General features: G+C 37.0%; 1 protein-coding gene across 3 annotated transcripts in view; it reads left to right on the top strand.

Annotated features, from left to right (window-relative positions):
* The window catches only part of LOC117325052 (prostaglandin E2 receptor EP4 subtype-like), a 122078-nt gene that overhangs the window by 43645 nt on the left and 55226 nt on the right, over window positions 1-23207 (top strand). The gene's annotated exons all lie outside the window — the stretch shown is intronic.

Genomic DNA, 23207 nt, shown 5'->3' with positions numbered 1-23207 from the left:
TGTACCATGATTCATTGTTTGTTGTCTGTACCATGATTCATTGTTTGTTGTCTGTACCATGATTCATTGTTTGTTGTCTGTACCATGATTCATTGTTTGTTGTCTGTACAATGATTCATTGTTTGTTGTCTGTACCATGATTCATTGTTTGTTGTCTGTACCATGATTCATTGTTTGTTGTCTTTACCATGATTCATTGTTTGTTGTCTGTACCATGATTCATTATTTGTTGTCTGTACCATGACTCATTGTTTGTTGTCTGTACCATGATTCATTGTTTGTTGTCTGTACCATGATTCATTGTTTGTTGTCTGTACCATGATTCATTGTTTGTTGTCTGTACCATGATTCATTGTTTGTTGTCTGTACCATGATTCATTGTTTACTGTCTGTACCATGATTCATTGTTTACTGTCTGTACCATGATTCATTGTTTGTTGTCTATACCATGATTCATTGTTTACTGTCTGTACCATGATTCATTGTTTGTTGTCTGTACCATGATTCATTGTTTGTTGTCTATACCATGATTCATTGTTTACTGTCTGTACCATGATTCATTGTTTACTGTCTGTACCATGATTCATTGTTTGTTGTCTGTACCATGATTCATTGTTTGTTGTCTATACCATGATTCATTGTTTACTGTCTGTACCATGATTCATTGTTTACTGTCTGTACCATGATTCATTGTTTGTTGTCTATACCATGATTCATTGTTTACTGTCTATACCATGATTCATTGTTTACTGTCTGTACCATGATTCATTGTTTACTGTCTGTACCATGATTCATTGTTTGTTGTCTGTACCATGATTCATTGTTTGTTGTCTGTACCATGACTCATTGTTGTTGTCTGTACCATGATTCATTGTTTGTTGTCTGTACCATGATTCATTGTTTACTGTCTGTACCATGATTCATTGTTTGTTGTCTGTACCATGATTCATTGTTTGTTGTCTGTACCATGATTCATTGTTTGTTGTCTGTACCATGATTCATTGTTTGTTGTCTGTACCATGATTCATTGTTTGTTGTCTGTACCATGATTCATTGTTTGTTGTCTGTACCATGATTCATTGTTTGTTGTCTGTACCATGATTCATTGTTTGTTGTCTGTACCATGATTCATTGTTTGTCTGTACCATGATTCATGTTTGTTGTCTGTACCATGATTCATTGTTTGTTGTCTGTACCATGATTCATTGTTTGTTGTCTGTACCATGATTCATTGTTTGTTGTCTGTACCATGATTCATTGTTTGTTGTCTGTACCATGATTCATTGTTTGTTGTCTGTACCATGATTCATTGTTTGTTGTCTGTACCATGATTCATTGTTTGTTGTCTGTACCATGATTCATTGTTTGTTGTCTGTACCATGATTCATTGTTTGTTGTCTGTACCATGATTCATTGTTTGTTGTCTGTACCATGATTCATTGTTTGTTGTCTGTACCATGATTCATTGTTGTTGTCTGTACCATGATTCATTGTTTGTTGTCTGTACCATGATTCATTGTTTGTTGTCTGTACCATGATTCATTGTTTGTTGTCTGTACCATGATTCATTGTTTGTTGTCTGTACCATGATTCATTGTTTGTTGTCTGTACCATGATTCATTGTTTGTGTCTGTACCATGATTCATTGTTTGTTGTCTTTACCATGATTCATTGTTTGTTGTCTGTACCATGATTCATTGTTTGTTGTCTGTACCATGATTCATTGTTTGTTGTCTGTACCATGACTCATTGTTTGTTGTCTGTACCATGATTCATTGTTTGTTGTCTGTACCATGATTCATTGTTTGTTGTCTGTACCATGATTCATTGTTTGTTGTCTTTACCATGACTCATTGTTTGTTGTCTGTACCATGATTCATTGTTTGTTGTCTGTACAATGATTCATTGTTTGTTGTCTTTACCATGACTCATTGTTTGTTGTCTGTGCCATGATTCATTGTTTGTTGTCTGTACAATGATTCATTGTTTGTTGTCTGTAACATGATTCATTGTTTGTTGTCTTTACCATGACTCATTGTTTGTTGTCTGTACCATGACTCATTGTTTGTTGTCTGTACCATGATTCATTGTTTGTTGTCTTTACCATGATTCATTGTTTGTTGTCTTTACCATGATTCATTGTTTGTTGTCTTTACCATGATTCAATGTTTGTTGTCTGTACAATAATTCATTGTTTGTTGTCTGTACCATGATTCATTGTTTGTTGTCTGTACCATGATTCATTGTTTGTTGTCTTTACCATGACTCATTGTTTGTTGTCTGTACAATAATTCATTGTTTGTTGTCTGTACCATGATTCATTGTTTGTTGTCTTTACCATGATTCATTGTTTGTTGTCTGTACCATGACTCATTGTTTGTTGTCTGTACAATGATTCATTGTTTGTTGTCTGTACAATAATTCATTGTTTGTTGTCTGTACCATGATTCATTGTTTACTGTCTGTACCATGATTCATTGTTTGTTGTCTGTACCATGATTCATTGTTTGTTGTCTGTACCATGATTCATTGTTTGTTGTCTGTACCATGACTCATTGTTTACTGTCTGTACCATGATTCATTGTTTGTTGTCTGTACCATGAGACATTGTTTGTTGTCTGTACAATACTTCGTTGTTTGTTGTCTGTACCATGACTCATTGTTTGTTGTCTGTACAATACTTCATTGTTTGTTGTCTGTACCATGACTCATTGTTTGTTGTCTGTACAATACTTCATTGTTTGTTGTCTGTACCATGACTCATTGTTTGTTGTCTGTACAATACTTCATTGTTTGTTGTCTCTACCATGACTCATTGTTTGTTGTCTTTACCATGATTCATTGTTTGTTGTCTGTACCATGACTCATTGTTTGTTGTCTGTACAATACTTCATTGTTTGTTGTCTGTACCATGACTCATTGTTTGTTGTCTGTACCAATATTATTGTTGTTGTCATTACCTGACTCATTGTTTGTTGTCTTTTCCCATGATTCATTGTTTGTTGTTCTACCATGACTCATTGCTTGTTGTCTTTACCATGATCATTGTTTGTAGTGTGTCCATGAGTCATTGTTGTTTTCGTACCATGATTTTGTTTTTTGTGTGTACATTACTCATTGTTTGTTTCTTTCCATGATTTCATTGTTTGTTTCTTTACCATGATCCTTGTGTTGTCTTTACCATGATTCATTGTTTGTTGTTTTACCATTGATTCATTGTTTGTTGTCTTAACCATGACTCATTGTTGTTGTCTTTACCATGATTCATTGTTTGTTGTCTGTAACATGATTCATTGTTTACTGTATGTACCATGATTCATTGTTTACTGTCTGTACCATGATTCAATGTTTGTTGTCTGTACAATAATTCATTGTTTGTTGTCTTTACCATGTTTCATTGTTTGTTGTCTGTACCATGATTCATTGTTTGTTGTCTGTACCATGATTCATTGTTTGTTGTCTGTACCATGATTCATTGTTTGTTGTCTGTACCATGATTCATTGTTTGTTGTCTGTACCATGATTCATTGTTTGTTGTCTGTACCATGATTCATTGTTTGTTGTCTGTACCATGATTCATTGTTTGTTGTCTGTACAATGATTCATTGTTTGTTGTCTTTACCATGATTCATTGTTTGTTGTCTGTACCATGATTCATTGTTTGTTGTCTGTGCCATGACTCATTGTTTACATTCTGTACAATTATTCAAAGTTTAAGTTATTATCTTATTCATTAATAGACACTTCCTTCAGACAGACACGTGTTCATGGTTATTTATTAGTAGACACTTCCTTTAGGCACATACGTGTTTATGGTTATTTATTAATAGACACTTCCTTTAGACAGACACGTGTTTGTGGTTATTTATTAATAGACACTTCCTTTAGACAGACACGTGTTTATGGTTAGTTTTATAGACACTTCCTTTAGAGAGACACGTGTTTATGGTTATTTATTAATAGACACTTCCTTTAGACAGACATGTGTTTATGATTATTTATTAATATACACTTCCTTTGGACTGACACGTGTTTATGGTTATTTATTAATAGACACTACCTTTAGACAGACACGTGTTTATGGTTATTTATTAATAGACACTTCCTTTAGACAGACATGTGTTTATGATTATTTATTAATATACACTTCCTTTGGACTGACACGTGTTTATGGTTATTTATTAATAGACACTTCCTTTAGACAGACACGTGTGTGTGGTTATTAATTTTATAGACACTTCCTTTAGACAGACACGTGTTTATGGTTATTTATTAATAGACACTTCCTTTAGACGGACACGTGTTTATGTTTATTTATTAATAGACACTACTTTTAGACGGACACGTGTTTATGGTTATTTATTAATAGACACTACCTTTAGACAGACACGTGTTTATGGTTATTTATTAATAGACACTTCCTTTAGACGGACACGTGTTTATGTTTATTTATTAATAGACACTACCTTTAGACTGACACGTGTTTATGGTTATTTATTAATAGACACTACCTTTAGACAGACACGTGTTTATGGTTATTTATTAATAGACACTTCCTTTAGACAGACACGTGTTTGTGGCTATTAATTTTATAGACACTTCCTTTAGACAGACACGTGTTTGTGATTATTTATTAATAGACACTTCCTTTAGACAGACACGTGTTTGTGGTTATTTATTAATAGACACTTCCTTTAGACAGACACGTGTTTGTGGTTATTTATTAATAGACACTTCCTTTAGATAGACACGTTTTTATGCTTATTTATTAATAGACACTTCCTTTAGACTGACACGTGTTTGTGGTTATTTATTAATAGACACTTCCTTTAGACAGACACGTGTTTATGGTTATTTATTAATAGACACTTCCTTTAGATAGACACGTGTTTATGGTTATTAATTAATAGACACTTCCTTTAGACAGACACGTGTTTATGGTTATTTATTAATAGACACTTCCTTTAGAGAGACACGTGTTTATGATTTATTGTATAATACCCTGTTAGGATTTGTTCATTTACTAGTTTTGAGAATCATGCAATAACTTGAAGAGTATCACAAACGTACTGAGGTGAAAGAAACTTGGGAGAGGGACACGATGGTAATTAAGTCTTCAGAACGACACATGGCTCTAATGACCATGTTTTGTCCTAATACAAGTTTTTGTGTACACTATAGAATAGTGTTCAAAGCAGTGATATGATATGTGATGCCTTTAGCAACAACAAAGCTACAGTATAACGTATGGATTTGTTTATAGCTTCACATCGCTCAAAAAGGCAGATTTAGTTTACTGTTCTGCTGAAGAAAAGGTTTCATCAACAATTAATTTGGATCCTTAAAATGTTCATGGCACAAGACAGGAGAAAGGAATATTTTTCAATAATATTTAAAACATTGTTTCTCAAGAAGTACCAAGCTTATGTAAATAGCAGATTTTCGTAAACAATAATGCACGTTGTATTTGAATTTTAACGTAATTACGTCCTTAGCTATAACCATTAAGTTATCGAAGGCTCCAATCATTTACCACTCCATCTAGTGTATAAAAAAGACTATAATCAACCATTTATTGGATGTGTATACCACACGTGGCGAAATACAAATGTAGTATGTATGTTTGTACGGTTATAGATAGTTAACATTGTTACAATCCGTTATATTGAACAAAGCTCTCACTTTGTACGGATATAGATTGATATTATAATTTATTATGTTGGACACATCTCTCACTTTGTATGAGTATATGTAGCTATTACAATCCATTATATTGGACACAGCTCTCACTTTGTATGGGTATGTGTACCTATTGCAATTCGTTATATTGGACACAGCTCTCACTTTGTATGGTATATGTAGCTATTTCAATTGATTATATTGGACACAGCTCTCACTTTGTATGGGTATAAGTAGTTATTACAATCCATTATATTGGCACAGCTCTCACTTTGTATGGGTATAAGTAGTTATTACCATCCATTATATTGGCACAGCTCTCACTTTGCCGTACTTTAACACTTATTGATATTTCCAAATGTGTTTTTCATACGTTCATTAAATTTGATGAATATCATATTGATATAACTGCACTCATGTTTTGCAGGTTTAAGTGCAGTATAAATACTTGCCTACTGGTCTGTAAGCGTCTGTAATCCCAGGGAGATACTGCCTAATTCAGCGCCTGTAGACCATTAACAAACTGTTGGCAGCAGGTGAACTATAATCACCTTTAGATTCCAGTAGCATTTATGAGTTATTAGTCATTAGTGTATAAGCATTCCATTTCCAATTGGATACAAAAAATGTAAGGCGTTTTATTCTTCACTAGGAGATATGATTGCGTTCTACCACTTACGATCATAAATCATTCTTTGATATCGTAATCCTATACAAATCCACTGGTATTTCTCTCCACTATATTACTCTTCCTTCACACAATATTTTATATGATAGTGTTCATATATACATGCTTTTATATATTACTTTCCTAAACACTATATTTGATATCATTGTATTCCAAATCTAACGAGTCGTGTTCCTGAACACACTGATTTTTACATAGTTATGTTTTAACACTTTTATATCATTGTGTTCCAAATCTAACGAGTTGTGTTCCTGAACACACTAATTTATATATCATTATGTTTTAACACTTTTATATCATTGTGTTCCAAATTTAACGAGTTACGTTCCTGAACACACTAATTTATATATCGTTATGTTTTAATACTTTTATATCATTGTGTTCCAAATCTAACGAGTTACGTTCCTGAACACACTAATTTATATATCGTTATGTTTAATAGTTTAATTTGATATGTTTACATTCTGTGTTTGTATTCCCTGTTCTGAGCCTTGGCGATGTGTACCTGTCTAACACAGTTGGTGTACATTTTGCTGTGTGTATCAGACGAACCATGCTTGGCGATGTGTACCTGTCTAACACAGTTGGTGTACATGTTGCTGTTTGTATCAGACGAACCATAGGAAATCCCATTCCGTTATCTGATGTCTTGTACTGTAGGATATCCGCACTGGTCACCAGGCGTCAGATACGTCCACGTCGTCATGGATTTACCACAGTTAAAACCAAGATGTGAACTTTAGAGATTGCCCAGAATGTTTACACTTCAAGAGAAGTTGTTTCTGTAGAGTTAACATAGACACCATCTCCATCTTAATAGTTAATATATCATTAGAAGATACAAGTATACGTAACTTCTAACGTGTTTTCCACAGCGTGACGTATATTTATACCTACTGTGAGGTTGGTAGTGTACGGTCATACATTATATCACAAGTTACCTTTAAACATCTGCAATATCGCCTAAGGTCTTCTGACTTTAAAACGTCATGTCTACAGCGATGTGTATCTGTGTCTTGTGTACTTATCTTCAATAACTCCCTAAATAGACATGTATATGAAAACTAGCCTGGTCCAGATCGTTAAATTGAACCTAACAGTTAATCTGTAGTAAAACTGACCCTTTCCAAATCGTTATATCTATTGAACCTAACTGTTCATCTGTAGTAAACCTAACTCTGTCCAGATCGTTATATCTATTGAACCTAACTGTTCATCTGTGGTAAAACTAACTCTGTCCAGATCGTTATGTCTACTGAACCTAATTGTCCATCTGTATATAGAGAGTCAGCCTGTTGATCACGCCCAGTTTGTCCCCCGTATATAGAGAGTCAGCCTGTTGATCACGCCCAGTTTGTCCCCCGTATATAGAGAGTCAGCCTGTTGATCACGCCCAGTTTGTCCCCCGTATATAGAGAGTCAGCCTGTTGACCACGCCCAGTTTGTCCCCCGTATATAGAGAGTCAGCCTGTTGACCACGCCCAGTTTGTCCCCCGTATATAGAGAGTCAGCCTGTTGATCACGCCCAGTTTGTCCCCCGTATATAGAGAGTCAGCCTGTTGATCACGCCCAGTTTGTCCCCCGTATATAGAGAGTCAGCCTGTTGACTACGCCAAGTTTGTCCCCCGTATATAGAGAGTCAGTCTGTCGATCACGCCAAGTTTGTCCCCCGTATATAGAGAGTCAGCCTGTTGACCACGCCCAGTTTGTCCCCCGTATATAGAGAGTCAGTCTGTTGACCACGCCCAGTTTGTCTCCCGTATATAGAGAGTCAGCCTGTTGACCACGCCCAGTTTGTCTCCCGTATATAGAGAGTCAGCCTGTTGACCACGCCCAGTTTGTCCCCCGTATATAGAGAGTCAGCCTGTTGCCCACGCCCAGTTTGTCCCCCGTATATAGAGAGTCAGCCTGTTGCCCACGCCCAGTGTGTCCCCCGTATATAGAGAGTCAGCCTGTTGCCCACGCCCAGTGTGTCCCCCGTATATAGAGAGTCAGTCTGTTGACCACGCCCAGTTTGTCCACCGTATATAGAGAGTCAGCCTGTTGCCCACGCCCAGTTTGTCCCCCGTATATAGAGAGTCAGCCTGTTGCCCACGCCCAGTTTGTCCCCCGTATATAGAGAGCCAGCCTGTTGACCACGCCCAGTGTGTCCCCCGTATAAAGAGAGTCAGCCTGTTTACCACGCCCAGTTTGTCTCCCGTATATAGAGAGCCAGCCTGTTGTCCACGCCCAGTTTGTCTCCCGTATATAGAGAGTCAGCCTGTTTACCACGCCCAGTTTGTCCCCCGTATATAGAGAGTCAGCCTGTTGCCCACGCCCAGTTTGTTCCCCGGCAATCAAAAGCTCCAGCCACCTGTTGCGGTACCTGCGCCCTGGATCCCGTGAAGCTTTTCAACGTTCCTACAATTCACCATGTTCTTATCTTAATTCGTTTAGCTTCCCGACATGCTTGGGAACATGGTAATTAAGTTTATCTCAATAAACAGATATAATCTAGTGTTTAATGGTTAAAAAACGAGGCATAATGTTGATAAAAGTAAAGGTTTGGTCGATGTTACTGAAGTGAAGTTTTCTCATGTTTAGCCTTCCGTTAGAGACATTGCACAAGATATTGTGTATCATGCAACTTTTCCTACAGACCTCCCTGTTTGATGAAAGGTATAGATGTATTTACTAGCAATATGCTTTCTTAGCGGAAGCTGATGTCAATTATCAAGAATTATCTTTTCTAGTTACATGTATAATTCCGGAGAAAAGTGACAAAAAGTCTAAAATCCCACGACTTCCGCAGTGTAACTGTCAGGAATGTTACAAATACATATCTGTTATGATAACATTTACACATGACATTCTGTTGCTAGGAAAATTAATATATTATCGCTGATGGCAAAGCTTATCAGCAGTGATGTGATGTCGGATGCAATGTCGTTAATATCACTCCAATCATATTTGTGGCGAACGCAGTTTATGAATCATGTGCATTTACAAAGTGCTTCATAGCCACGTCAGAAAAAGGATACAAAAACTTAAGGTAAGTTATATTAACTCTAATTTGAGAACATACCAGTGATTTCATAAATGTTAGCATGTCTCAAAGGAATAGGTAGATCTTTAACATTTTCGATCTTCGGTAATACAGACTCGGAAACATTTGCCATATCTTGAGAAATATGATAAGCATTGTGGAAAAAGGCCAGGACAATATGGCAAACCGTTGTCTTTTTTATTACTGTTTCTTGTAATGTGAGTTTAGCTTCATTCAGTTAGCTATAACCGGCAAAGTTGTCCGGTAGTCCAACTAGTGTCTGGCCGGAAATTTGACTTTTCACATTAGGAACGTTGTACAATGATGATTTCGAAATAACAATTCGGGACTAGCAGACCCCTTTAGTCATAACTACATGTTACCTTTTCTCCTTGGCTGATTGAAATTGTAGCCCAGTGTAAAAATGGCACCCACAGCTCTCCATACTTTAGGAATATATCTGGCCTTCACAACAATGACATGATTGATGTATTGAAATGGCAGGTGCGCTACAGTACGTACTGTTCTACCGTGCCAGAAAACCACTACTAACGAAGTATTGTTGTTAGTAGCAGCAATTGCCGACCCGACAGGCAGAATTAAACAAGTCAAGAGTCCTAACTAAGGCAGTTTGTTGATCTTCACTCATCGTACAAATGTTTGACTGGTCTATAGGAACTAATTAGATGCACCGCGTGTTTACATAATCTCCAAATCTATATCGCATGTGGTAGGCTGATGTCTTCTCCAGCTTGTTACTTCAGTTCTGTTACATGATGTATTATTGCAATAACTGTCTCGGACGTAAATTACACAAAACTGTCCTGTTCGTGTAGTTTCAAAATGAAATTACAACAATATAAAAACCTCAAAGAATAATCCTATCTTTTAGAATTTTACTTGAGATGTAGGTAGTGTAACCGGCATCATAGACACCACGGGGCACTATATCAGTGTCACAGTCGTCATAGACACCACGGGGCACCATATTAGTGTAACAGTCATCATAGACACCACGGGGCACTATATCAGTGTCACAGTCGTCATAGACACCACGGGGCACCATATTAGTGTAACAGTCATCATAGACACCACGGGGCACTATATCAGTGTCACAGTCATCATAGACACCACGGGGTACCATAGCGCTGTTACAGTCGTCAGAGATACAACGTTGTACCATAGCGATGTAACGTTGTACCATAGCGATGTAACGTTGTACCATAGCGCCGTTACAGTCGTCAGACATATGAGGTTGTACCGTAGCGATGTAACAGTTGTCAGACATACAACGTGGTACCATAGCGATGTAACATTTGTCAGACATACAATGTTGTACCTACAACGTTGTACATACGATGTTCTACCATATCACTGCAACAGTCGTCAGACATATGGCGTTGTACCATAGCGCATTTTACCATAACAATCTCTTTAATGCAAACTATTGTTTAAAATCCATTTTATTGAATAAAGGGTTTCTGGTCCGTGGTACACTATAACGATGGTTCATTGTCGGCGTTGTTTGTATGATAATTAGAGTAGCTCTCTCAGTCCTACCGACACCAGATGGTGAGGAGAGTGACACACATATTTGAAGGTTCATTCATCAAATACATCAGGTGTTGTTCATTGGAGTAATCGAATATTCACGAGAAAGAGTAAATAGTAGGCCATAATTAATACCAGTAGTCACTAATGTCCGCACACTCTGATCACTCGAGTAGTCCTCGGTATATCTAAGTGGTTTAGCACGCGTACCTATTTCTGTAATGTCCTGTAGGCGAATACATGTCTGTATTTGATCTTAAACCAAGCTTTGGTTATTAACGACAGGTATTATATGTATGTATGTATGTATATATGTATGTGTATATGTATGTGCGTAGGTGTGTGTGTGTGTGTGTGTGTGTGTGTGTGTGTGTGTGTGTGTATGTATGCATGTATATATGTGCTTATGTATATATGCTGATTTGAAGCATTAATTAAATCTAACAATAGCTCGATGTTTCTCATAATACATTTGAGAAATAACCGCTTACATCATCAATGTTATACGTTTTAGTCCAGTATGTCCCGGGTACGGTCATTCAAATAGTTGGTCAATTGTCCCACAATGCATTATGCTATAATTCCGAAAAACAATTTGTCTCAAGGGTAGAATTTGTCACGGGGTGTATATAATTGTATAGATTTACCACTAATGGTATCACACGTGATGCTACGCGCGTATATGACACTACTGGAGGTTCTGATGGACTCTAGAGGTGTGTAATGACCATTCTATGAGTTACTGCGCACATCATCATAATCATCGGCAGAGCAATACTACTTCACTCAGTAAAATGACGTATATGGACCACTACCAATACATTTGCTCGACGGCGAATTTTACATTTAACGGATTAAATATGTATTTTTGGTTATCGTCCCTCTGTTTTGTTTTAAATGTTTATTTCGATTGATACTCCAGTTAGTCTGCATCAATTAGAGTAAGGATGCACATTTTTTCTACATTACAATTCGATTATGATGGCCTGCAGTCTCGTTCTTATCGGTACTTCGTCTGTAGATAATGGATATTGATGAATCTCTGTATGAGGCTTTGGTTGGTGACCGACATCCGGGCAAGCATGTCACTGTCACTGCTGTAACGTCTGGGACATCAATCAACATTGGTCATCTATATGGTCTTATTGAAGTGTACAATTATCGTCTCTGAAACACTCCAAATAAAGATTCGTCCGTTAGTATCCCTTGCCTTTCCCATTGCAGATACCGAGCAATTCACAGTACATCGTCCGATAGACACGGTTGACTGCACTACACTACACTACACTTAAAACCTGTGGGTCAACTCAGAGAAAAATCTTCGGTTCAATGACGTCACGTTATGAACAGAAAACGTTGAACATAACCCTTTCAGAATAAGAACTCTTCAGTTTAGAAGGGGGATATTAAAAAGTGCAGGACTGCGCCAATGAAGGCGTGTTGATGCATGACAGACATATAATAGGCAATGAGTCCCACCTTTAAAAGAGAGAGTCTAGTACGGCAATGTTTTGAGGACAAGGAACAGCCCAGGTCTGCGTAGCATGTAATTTGTGCTTCAGTAAGCTAAATAGAGAAATATGAGCAGAAATGCCAGATAACCGCCTTCTCCATCACCTAGGCCTGTTTGGATTGATAGGAAGACATCTCTGTCAGACAAAATGGTATCAATAATATTCTGCTGAAAACACGTTTTCGAGATCATTCGCCGTCACTACTGTAGATATGTAGCTTCTATAAAGCGCATGTTACCTTAAATCTGATTGTCTTAAATTCCGATAGGAAAATTTGACGGAGCCAATCAAATAGCCACTAAACGACGTTTTTTTTTTTGCTGAGTTGACCAAGGGGAGACAAGTGTAGCGTAGCGAAGTGCAGCTAACCGTGGGTATGCGACGATGTTGACAGTGATAATGTGTCATTAATGAAATTTCATTAAGCTTTATTTTTAGTTTGCCAAAAAATTACATAATTATGATAACGCTGTGTTCGGAGTACATATCGGGCAAAGATAAACCTGTTGTCATGCCCGTCATTAAAATCCCAAAATACAAATATTACGAGGAATAGCTCGGGAGATTTTATTGAATACCAGGTATCAGATATAGATTTTATCTATGGTGTCTGTAAGGATCCCTGTATAGTATGTGTTTACAAAATGCACGGCACTTAACTGTCCATTGGTGCCAACAATGATTAAAGGACTATGTTCTATAGCCATAATCTAGTTTTAAATATCAACTCCAACAAATGTTCAATAGACTATGTGTAATGGATGGTAGAGCTGACAGGCGGGCCGCTGTCCCGATCGATCAGTCCTCAACCACACACTGGGATGGGTAGATCCGATATTCATATGACATGATGCACTGATAAATATGCCGCCAATTGCATTTGTCTCTCGTCCTTGGCTTCTTTAACTACAACATGCGCTCCACATTAAAATTAACCAACAAATCACAATGAAACAGTTAGTGGGTATAAAGGTGCAGCTTTTATTGGTATCCTTGACAGCTTTGTTAGATCGTTCCGCGATAAAGTGTCGTATAACAATGTATTTACTCTATGTAATATGGCGTTATCACATTGGTGTATTAGTTTCTATGAGTGCTTTAGTAACGCCATCGCAATACTGTTCTATTGGGCCAGCGTTGGTTTCAGATCATCCATTATAGATGAAAACAACTCGTTTTTCTCTGGGTTTTTGTTTGGCTTGGTTTGATAAATTGATATCGTTTATTATTCGATAAGTTGTAAACCAGGTGCAATGCTATACAGTTGATCGTATATGATACAATGAGCCTTGCTGTATCAAATGAGGGTCATGTAAACTGAAATAGTGTCAAGTTTCACATGTGTATTGAGTGAGGGTTGTATTTCAATAGACAAAACACTGTATGTGATTACCGGCAATCTGTGTTAGCTACAAGTTGATGATGTTGCTATTACCATGGTGACAGAAATGTTTGCATAAAGATAGCCTTTCAACGTCATCAGCTTCTGAAGTAAATAGCTCCAGAATACAACTCTCTATCCCATATATAAGTGATAAAGACATAGATAACACCAATCCAACTATGGCGTTTTTCGGAACTTCAACAGGTTTTTACAAAATGCTTTTTTCGTAGTTAAAATCAATAGGCTTACGTGATGACGATACGAGTAAATGTTTATACACCATAAAATGGTGTACTAGGCACTTTATATTTAGTATAGTATTACTATTTGTCCAATGGAAAGGCAGAGATAAAGACATGCTTGTAAAGTAAATATATTTTTCGCGAAAGGATTGAAAAAATGCGATCTGATTTTGATGGATGGTTTTTATTTTGATCGTTTGAGAGTTGTCTGCTTTGTACCTAATGACAATTAAGAATTGAATCTTGATTTGGTCGATTCCATGGGGTCATGAATTGAGTTGCCCTTGAGACAAATTTAATCACCTGCGAAGCAGTTCATGTTGAATTTGTCTCAAGAGCAACTCAATTCATGACCCCATGAAATCGACCAAATCAAGATTCAATCCTTATATTTCAATTTGTTTTTTCGAATAAAAAAAGTCAGTCTTGATATTAATCTCTCGAGGCTTGTGCAAGTCCAAATGCGGAAAAGGCCGAGGAGTTCCGGATTGTGCATGTCTAGTCGGTCGAGTAAAATAGTCCGCCATTTTAGGATTAAAAAACATAATTATTTTGTCAAAATAGAAGTATTTAGCATATCTGGTCTTTCATAAAATACAGGAATACATTATAAATTTGATAATTTTAATAATTATTCCATGTTTATAACAACAATGTATATAAAGTGAAATCGTTCCGCGGAACCATGCATTCATACGCACTGATCAGTGTTAATCTGGTAAAATTCATGAGCAAATGAAACAGATTAAGTTTAGTAGTTTCAATGAGTCCAACTTGAGTAGAAATTGAAATATTATTTGTTGCAATAACAGAACAATGAACAAAAAGGTTTCAAGGAAAAAGCTACACATGATGTATGTAAACTGCTTTGACATTCTGTATCTGAGTTTCCCCTTGTATCTCAACATATCGCGATACCACCGGACACTGGTTATCTCTGACCCGGATATAGCCTATAACACAGATAGAGTACCACAAATCAACAGAATATCCGGAAATAGCCACTGTATGCTCCACATCTGACATACATCATAAAAATGTTTCGGGTTCAAGCAATCTGATCGATGAAATAAACCTGTCGAGGAATTTCAAACGGAACAGTCAGGTATTACTTATTAATGATTGGGAAAAGGCTTGCTCAAGAGGTCAGATTTATCGGTAAAATGTTTGCTCAAGAGGACAAATTTGTCCTAGTTCTTATATTGAAAGGTAAAATTAATGTAATATTATGAATGTTCCATGAATAAAGGATACTGTTTTAAAGTCTCTGAATGGGAAAAATAAACCAATTGTATACAAACATACTGTTTTAAAGTCTCTGAATGGGAATAATAAACCAATTGTATACAAACATATTAAAGAATACTATACTGTACGCCTTAATCTGAGGTTTTTCACTAAATTAAGATTGTGTGAACAGTGAACATGGCCTTTGAATAAATAAAAATATTCCTAGAGCGCCAAGACTATGGAACATGTAACTCACTTGGTGATGACATTCTTATTCCGTTTCCCCATTAACCATTCATATTCAAGTCCCAACCTTAAAGTGATCACAAACAATCCTGCCGTCATCCGAGTATCATACTTCACACCTGTTTAACAGAGGAAGACGGACCTGCATCCAGTTTGATTAAGTTTTATATATACATTACCTCCCATGTGTTGTTTTCGTTTAGTCATCAAATGACATTCGTAATCATAGTAAAGCTAACAAGGTCGGAATTGAATTGAATTGAATTTCTTTTTCGTTCAGTGAAAGTAAACATTTTTAATCTTAGTAAAGATTTCATGAGACAAGGCAAAATGACAATGAAAAAATAAAATCAGGTTGTCTTAATTACCTCACACAAGGTGTGACAAGATACGTTCAAAATGATTTAAACGACCTGACGTCTACGTCAGGGGCATTCAAACTGTGTCCGGAGAAGTTTGACGTGTGCTGGTCAACCATAAACATAAGTTGCCTTTTGGAATTTCTTTATGTTGTTTCCGTTACTAAATCCATATAGGTATTATCTATTTGGATGGCTTTTGGCCAAGTGCATTGATGGCTGGTAATTACATCTTGATTAAGGGTACCTTTCTATGGGACAGTTTCCCATTGATTGCCGTTAATTACATCTTAAATATGGGTAGGTATCCATTGGACAGTAAGTATAGTATAGTTTATTCAACTTGAAGCCTTACGGCTCATAAGTATAACATAGAAGCATCAACATACACATATATACAATACGTAACTAATTATTATAGAGGATGAACAAAACAGTAGGCGTAACTGGTGAAAAACATCCGCAAACATTGATTTTAACAACAAAAGCACAATCTGTCAGAGTAGTCAGGGGGTGGACAAAACAATAAACATAACTGGAGACGAGTACCTTAAGTCATTAATAAAAATCGTACTATAAGATATCAGCATTACAGTCAGTAAAATGAGCTATTCTGTTATTTTAAACTACTGTATATTAAAATATATATAAACCCGCTAAAATCATGTTGTTGTTGATATTTATTAAATACCATAATAAATAAATGAATTCCCGGAACCTGAAATGACAATACGGTATTATTATCAATGCTATTGTAGTCCATATACTTTCCAGGTATGGTATGCATGTACTTTTTATTATTGTCTTTGTCATAGATTTTTTTATCAATATAAACCAAGCTTTTGTTTATAAACATGCCGCTCATACCATATGGTATAGACACCGTCAGGTTATATAAAGGTTTTTTCCATCCAAGACTTCCTCATGAGTCATGTTTTCATCACGGTTAGATTTCGGCAGTAATATAAGTCTTTTGTAAGACTGCAAATATTTACTGACAATCCAGTAGGTTCTTTTGTCGCGTTGTTTGTCTTTCTGGTGTGTTAGTACAGTAGTAATACATAACACATCATTTACCACAAGCAATAGTAGTTCCACAGTAACTAAATACATTATATAGGTCTTTACAGAAACAATGTGAATAATGGTTGCTAGGCTGAAAACTAAAAATAGTTTTCCTTTATCCGCCATTTTCTCGAAACAATAATCCGTGAATGTCATATCGATGTCTTCGTAAAGTCAAGATACTCAGCTATCCCTGTATATGGAATTTTGTAATACCGGTCCCCAATTATCACATAGACGTAATTGACTTTTTAAGCATCTTGAATGGTCAACAGTTTGACGCTCGCGAGGCCATGAACTATCTGATACTAAAACGTTATATCATTTTGAAGTAAAGATTGATTACGAATCATATTTAATACAAAGTTTATATTTCATGTTTTATCGTTAAATATGATAAATATGAAATATGTCACGATGCCACGAAAGAAAAATATCGATGTACTCTACTGGACACAGATTGATTAGCTATTACACAGAAGGTAAACCATTAAATTTTCTATTTATTTCTTCTTAACGTTTCTTTTTCTGTTGTTACCTGTTAAATCTTTCTTGTAAGTCTGTAATTAAATATATATCTGATTACAAACCAAAATTTATGCAGAAAAGATGAAAAAAACCACCTATCCCATTTTCCTATCATTTCAGTCTCGAAATAGATTGACCGATTTCAATGCGGTAAATAGAAAGAGTCTTTCTGATTGTTTATTCCCCCAGCGTTGGAACTAATATAAATACTTATATATACTTATCGCTATGTCACAGTTATATATATATATATATCATTATCGATGGTTGATAGGGATTGCCAGGGTTATCTTTCTGATTGGTAAATAGTAAAAGATATATCATCACTCTATTCCTGATATCATCACTGACTTAAATGATGACATAAAATTAATGATGTAAGTTTTTTCAGATCAAATTGATCATTTCTAATATTTCACTGGTAATGTTTCTCCTTGAATCAATAGGAACTAATCTTTACGGTACGGGCATTACAAAAACTCTATCATTAGATTTGATATGCTAATATATAGCCGGTTTTCAAGTTCACAAAATATTTAATTAGTGTCGCGGAATATCGCCGACTTTCAGGAACCCCGACATGTTTTATCACCAGACGAGTTTAAGACAGACGACTTTGATTTACTTCAGTCGTCGCTTTGATGTAGCATTGAAAGTGTAAATATAACGCTGCTATGTAAACGTCATACATGTGAATGGATTACCTGTAACCTATTAACGCACTCGTATGTTATGCAATCCAACTTTAATCCGGGTATATTGAAAAATAAATGTGAAGACAACAAGAAATCGATAGCAAATATGTCGGGTTATACCCTTCTGACTGACTGTCTGTCGGTTTGGTGTGGTGTTTGTCGGGTTATACCGTTCTGACTGACTGTCGGTTTGGAGTGGTGTTTGTCGGGTTATACCCTTCTGACTGACTGTCTGTCGGTTTGGTGTGGTGTTTGTCGGGTTATACCGTTCTGACTGACTGTCTGTCGGTTTGGTGTGGTGTTTGTTGGGTTATACCCTTCTGACTGTCTGTCGGTTTGGTGTGGTGTTTGTTGGGTTATACCGTTCTGACTGACTGTCTATCGGTTTGGTGTGGTGTTTGTCGGGTTATACCGTTCTGACTGACTGTCTGTCGGTTTGGTGTGGTGTTTGTCGGGTTATACCCTTCTGACTGACTGTCTGTCGGTTTGGTGTGGTGTTTGTCGGGTTATACCGTTCTGACTGACTGTCTGTCGGTTTGGTGTGGTGTTTGTCGGGTTATACCGTTCTGACTGACTGTCTGTCGGTTAGGTGTGGTGTTCGTCGGGTTATACGGTTCTGACTGACTGTCTGTCGGTTTGGTGTGGTGTTTGTTGGGTTATACCGTTCTGACTGACTGTCTGTCGGTTTGGTGTGGTGTTTGTCGGGTTATACCGTTCTGACCGACTGTCTGTCGGTTTGGTGTGGTGTTTGTCGGGTTATACCGTTCTGACTGACTGTCTGTCGGTTTGGTGTAGTGTTTGTCGGGTTATACCGTTCTGACTGACTGTCTGTCGGTTTGGTGTGGTGTTTGTCGGGTTATACCCTTCTGACTGACTGACTGTCTGTTTGGTGTGGTGTTTGTCGGGTTATACCTTTCTGACTGACTGTCTGTCGATTTGGTGTGGTGTTTGTCGGGTTATACCCTTCTGACTGACTGTCTGTCGGTTTGGTGTGGTGTTTGTCGGGTTATACCGTTCTGACTGACTGTCTGTCGGTTTGGTGTGGTGTTTGTCGGGTTATACCGTTGACTGACTGTCTGTCGGTTTGGTGTGGTGTTTGTCGGGTTATACCGTTCTGACTGACTGTCTGTCGGTTTGGTGTGGTGTTTGTCGGGTTATACCCTTCTGACTGTCTGTCTGTCTGTCTGTCGGTTTGGTGTGGTGTTTGTCGGGTTATATCCTTCTGACTGTCTGTCTGTCGGTTTGGTGTGGTGTTTGTTGGGTTATACCCTTCTGACTGTCTGTCTGTCGGTTTAGTGTGGTGTTTGTTGGGTTATACCCTTCTGACTGTCTGTCTGTCGGTTTGGTGTGGTGTTTGCCGGGTTATACCCTTCTGACTGACTGTCGGTTTGGTGTGGTGTTTGTCGGGTTATACCGTTCTGACTGACCGTCTGTCGGTTTGGTGTGGTGTTTGTCGGGTTATACCGTTCTGACTGACTGTCGGTTTGGTGTGGTGTTTGTCGGGTTATACCCTTCTGACTGACTGTCTGTCGGTTTGGTGTGGTGTTTGTCGGGTTATACCGTTCTGACTGACTGTCGGTTTGGTGTGGTGTTTGTCGGGTTATACCCTTCTGACTGTCTGTCTGTTTGGTGTGGTGTTTGTCGGGTTATACCGTTCTGACTGACTGACTGTCGGTTTGGTGTGGTGTTTGTCGGGTTATACCCTTCTGACTGTCTGTCTGTCGGTTTGGTGTGGTGTTTGTCGGGTTATACCCTTCTGACTGTCTATCGGTTTGGTGTGGTGTTTGTCGGGTTATACCGTTTTGACTGTCTGTCTGTCGGTTTGGTGTGGTGTTTGTCGGGTTATACCCTTCTGACTGTCTGTCGGTTTGGTGTGGTGTTTGTCGGGTTATACCCGCCTGACTGTCTGTCTGTCGGTTTGGTGTGGTGTTTGTCGGGTTATACCGTTCTGACTGACTGTCGGTTTGGTGTGGTGTTTGTCGGGTTATACCCTTCTGACTGACTGTCTGTCGGTTTGGTGTGGTGTTTGTCGGGTTATACCGTTCTGACTGACTGACTGTCGGTTTGGTGTGGTGTTTGTTGGGTTATACCCTTCTGACTGTCTGTCGGTTTGGTATGGTGTTTATGATTACAACACGAGAGAGAACCAGCGACTCTGATATAACATTTGTAACGTAAGTCCACATTCTATAATTGCTATCAATAGTGATAAACTGTGTCGATGAAGTCCTCGAGGTATGCTGCAATCCTCTTGTCATTACATTTTTTAATTACGGTAGCATTTCACAATATACAGGTGTGTTTTCTGTTCTGTAACAATGCCCGGGACCCCATACCTATGGTTTAAATTGAAAAAAGTATTCAACGTTGTTTTCACTTTGAATGGAAACAATGCACGAGACCTAATACTAATGGTCTAAGGAGAAAAGGCATCAATTTACGTTGTGTTTACAATACATGGAAACTCATTCAATACCAGTATGTAGAGGCAAACAGATATAAATGTTGTTCTGGTAATGTCCGGTATCTTATATAATACCATACATTGTATTCTATCCGGTAACTTTTCAAAGGAACTTATTAAATACAACTAATTTATGGGGAAAATGGGAAAAAAATAAATTTCTACCATAATAGGCATGAAATAATCATTACAACTGGTGAATAACATTGTGTTTATACCACACGTGGAATAAACTCTAAAGGCGTTTTGATTGATTGATACGGTGACCTTTGACCGGACTTTGTTTTACTCGCGTGGTCCAATGCAATTTGATTGGCTAACACTTGAAAGCCGCTTCACGATGTCCTGAAAATGATAACACAGAAGATGTAGTTCCCAGTTGTTTTGTTATATTCTTGAAAATATATATTGCTTTATATCAATTTATTGCTTTGAAAGAATACACCTACTAATTATTTTGTTATGATTTGTAATAAATTGTAATATTTCCATACATTTTCGAATTTGTCAGTTTTACATATTCATTAGCGGCATGTCAAATTAGGTCATATCTTTTCACCACACCTGATATTGTGAAAAGAACACACGTGGACACAAAACAGGTCACTTCGTTCTCAGAATAGCTTTTCTATTGTAGTAAACGTAAGTTTTTTTTTCATAAGCTACAAAAAGACTCGCTAAAGCTTCTGTTTTTGTAACTTTTGATATATAACTATCTCGATTGAAATAAATACCATATACAACAACCACTCATTGTGTGACCTCTATATCTCCTTACTTTGTGAATATTATTATGATATATACGATCAGTCATATATAAAATCTCCTTATAATTATTTATGTTAGTCGTTCGACATCATGAGGTATATCACATAACATTACAATCGTTTACCACTTGGGGTGCTTTACATAAACAGGATGAATCGACATATGTCAATAAAATTTGTTGAAATGAAATATGTTTGGATGATTAGTTTGTGATATGATTTAAGAATTACACTTATTTTTTTCAAAGCCTACCTACCAAAATCAACATCCGGAATAGAATTTTTTGACAATCCAACGATCCAAGCTAAAGATAAAAAAGATTCCCATTGCGACCCCCTCACAGATATGTAGGAACATAGTGCGGTAGTTGTGTTTTGTGTTGACTTTGTGTAATTTGTAGGACGGCCTCTTCGTATAACCAAACAGTACACACATCACCTGATTGAGATCGCAGTAGCAATGAAATGTAAATGTTTGATATGTGAGAGCGCCATTATGTAATTGGTGGCGTGCTGTAAGCTCAGTGTTGACACTGCAAATCTGGGAATACTCGGCTACGTATCCGTCTGTGTACTGTGTTGTGCTGGAAGCTGATTTACACTCACCTTTTATTAATTCTGCAGGTAGAAAATGAAATGTATTTACTTACGTTTTTGGGTCCGTTTTATCTTTGTGTATGGTGGAACTACTGACTACGAGAAATTTTGTTTTGTTAATACAGCGATTGCATTGAATCTACCCGTATTAAATCAATCAGTATACATGACACAGTTTTAAATTCTAGTTAAAGTAAGATAGAAAGTACTTTATTTTTGACACACATTCGATGAAAAAAAAACCCAAAACAACAACAGCAATAAATAAATAAATAAATGAGGCTCTAATTCCCATAGACACATATGACGAAACTAGTTTTCATCGAATGTGTAGTCGTTTCCTGCATCACACGTGGAATACCACAGAGTTGATATGAGAATCACAGGTAGGAAACAGTAGAAGAATTACCTGGTCCCTGGACAATGATTAAACTACAAACGGTGTTTACGGGGAAATACGTTGTAATTTATTCACCGTCTTACGTAGGATAGACTTCATGATTGCAGACAGTTACAAACTTGATTGGTCAATGTTACATTGACGTCATTGTTGGCAAAAGGACCTAAACATTGAAAATCAAAAAAAGGGCATAAATAAAAGTAAATGTTCCACGAAAAGGTTTTGGTGTTCGTGTCTCTCTTCCTTAACTAATCTAGCTATAGAGTGGTATAACATTAAGATATCTGCGTCCGTGAAGACTGTCTTTAGCTATTACAACTAGGTAATCTTTCCATAATTCATGAGAGTTAGATATATTTAATCCGTGTAATCCCATTGATACATACTAAATCAAACACATCCTGTTAGATTTCTACATGTTCAAAGAATATGAATTAATCAAGCTACTGGCAATTCGATTAACGCAAAGCTAATGCAGGTAATCTATTTTTAATTCAGAAACCAATATGAATATTTTTCCTGAAATGCGCCTTCACGTTCAGAAGTTATCCGCGCCTCCGCATCGCGGTAATAATATATAATATGTACAGGTAATTATATTTTACAGAGATCGTATGTTTTTGTGTTGTGGTAATATCCAAATCCTTTGTTGTTGGTTGCCATAATCCGTCAATCATGATTTTTGTTTGATTTTACTGTAGCTGTTCCATCATCTGTAGACGAAACTCACTAGTTATATAGTTTTTATACTTGACGTGTCACATGTCTGAAGT

Source organism: Pecten maximus, chromosome 4 (assembly GCF_902652985.1).
Source record: "Pecten maximus chromosome 4, xPecMax1.1, whole genome shotgun sequence".
In the NCBI taxonomy this organism is placed as follows: Eukaryota; Metazoa; Mollusca; class Bivalvia; order Pectinida; family Pectinidae; genus Pecten; species Pecten maximus.
The sequence above is the reverse complement of the archived record's forward strand: the minus strand, read 5'-3'. Positions and strand labels throughout refer to the sequence as shown.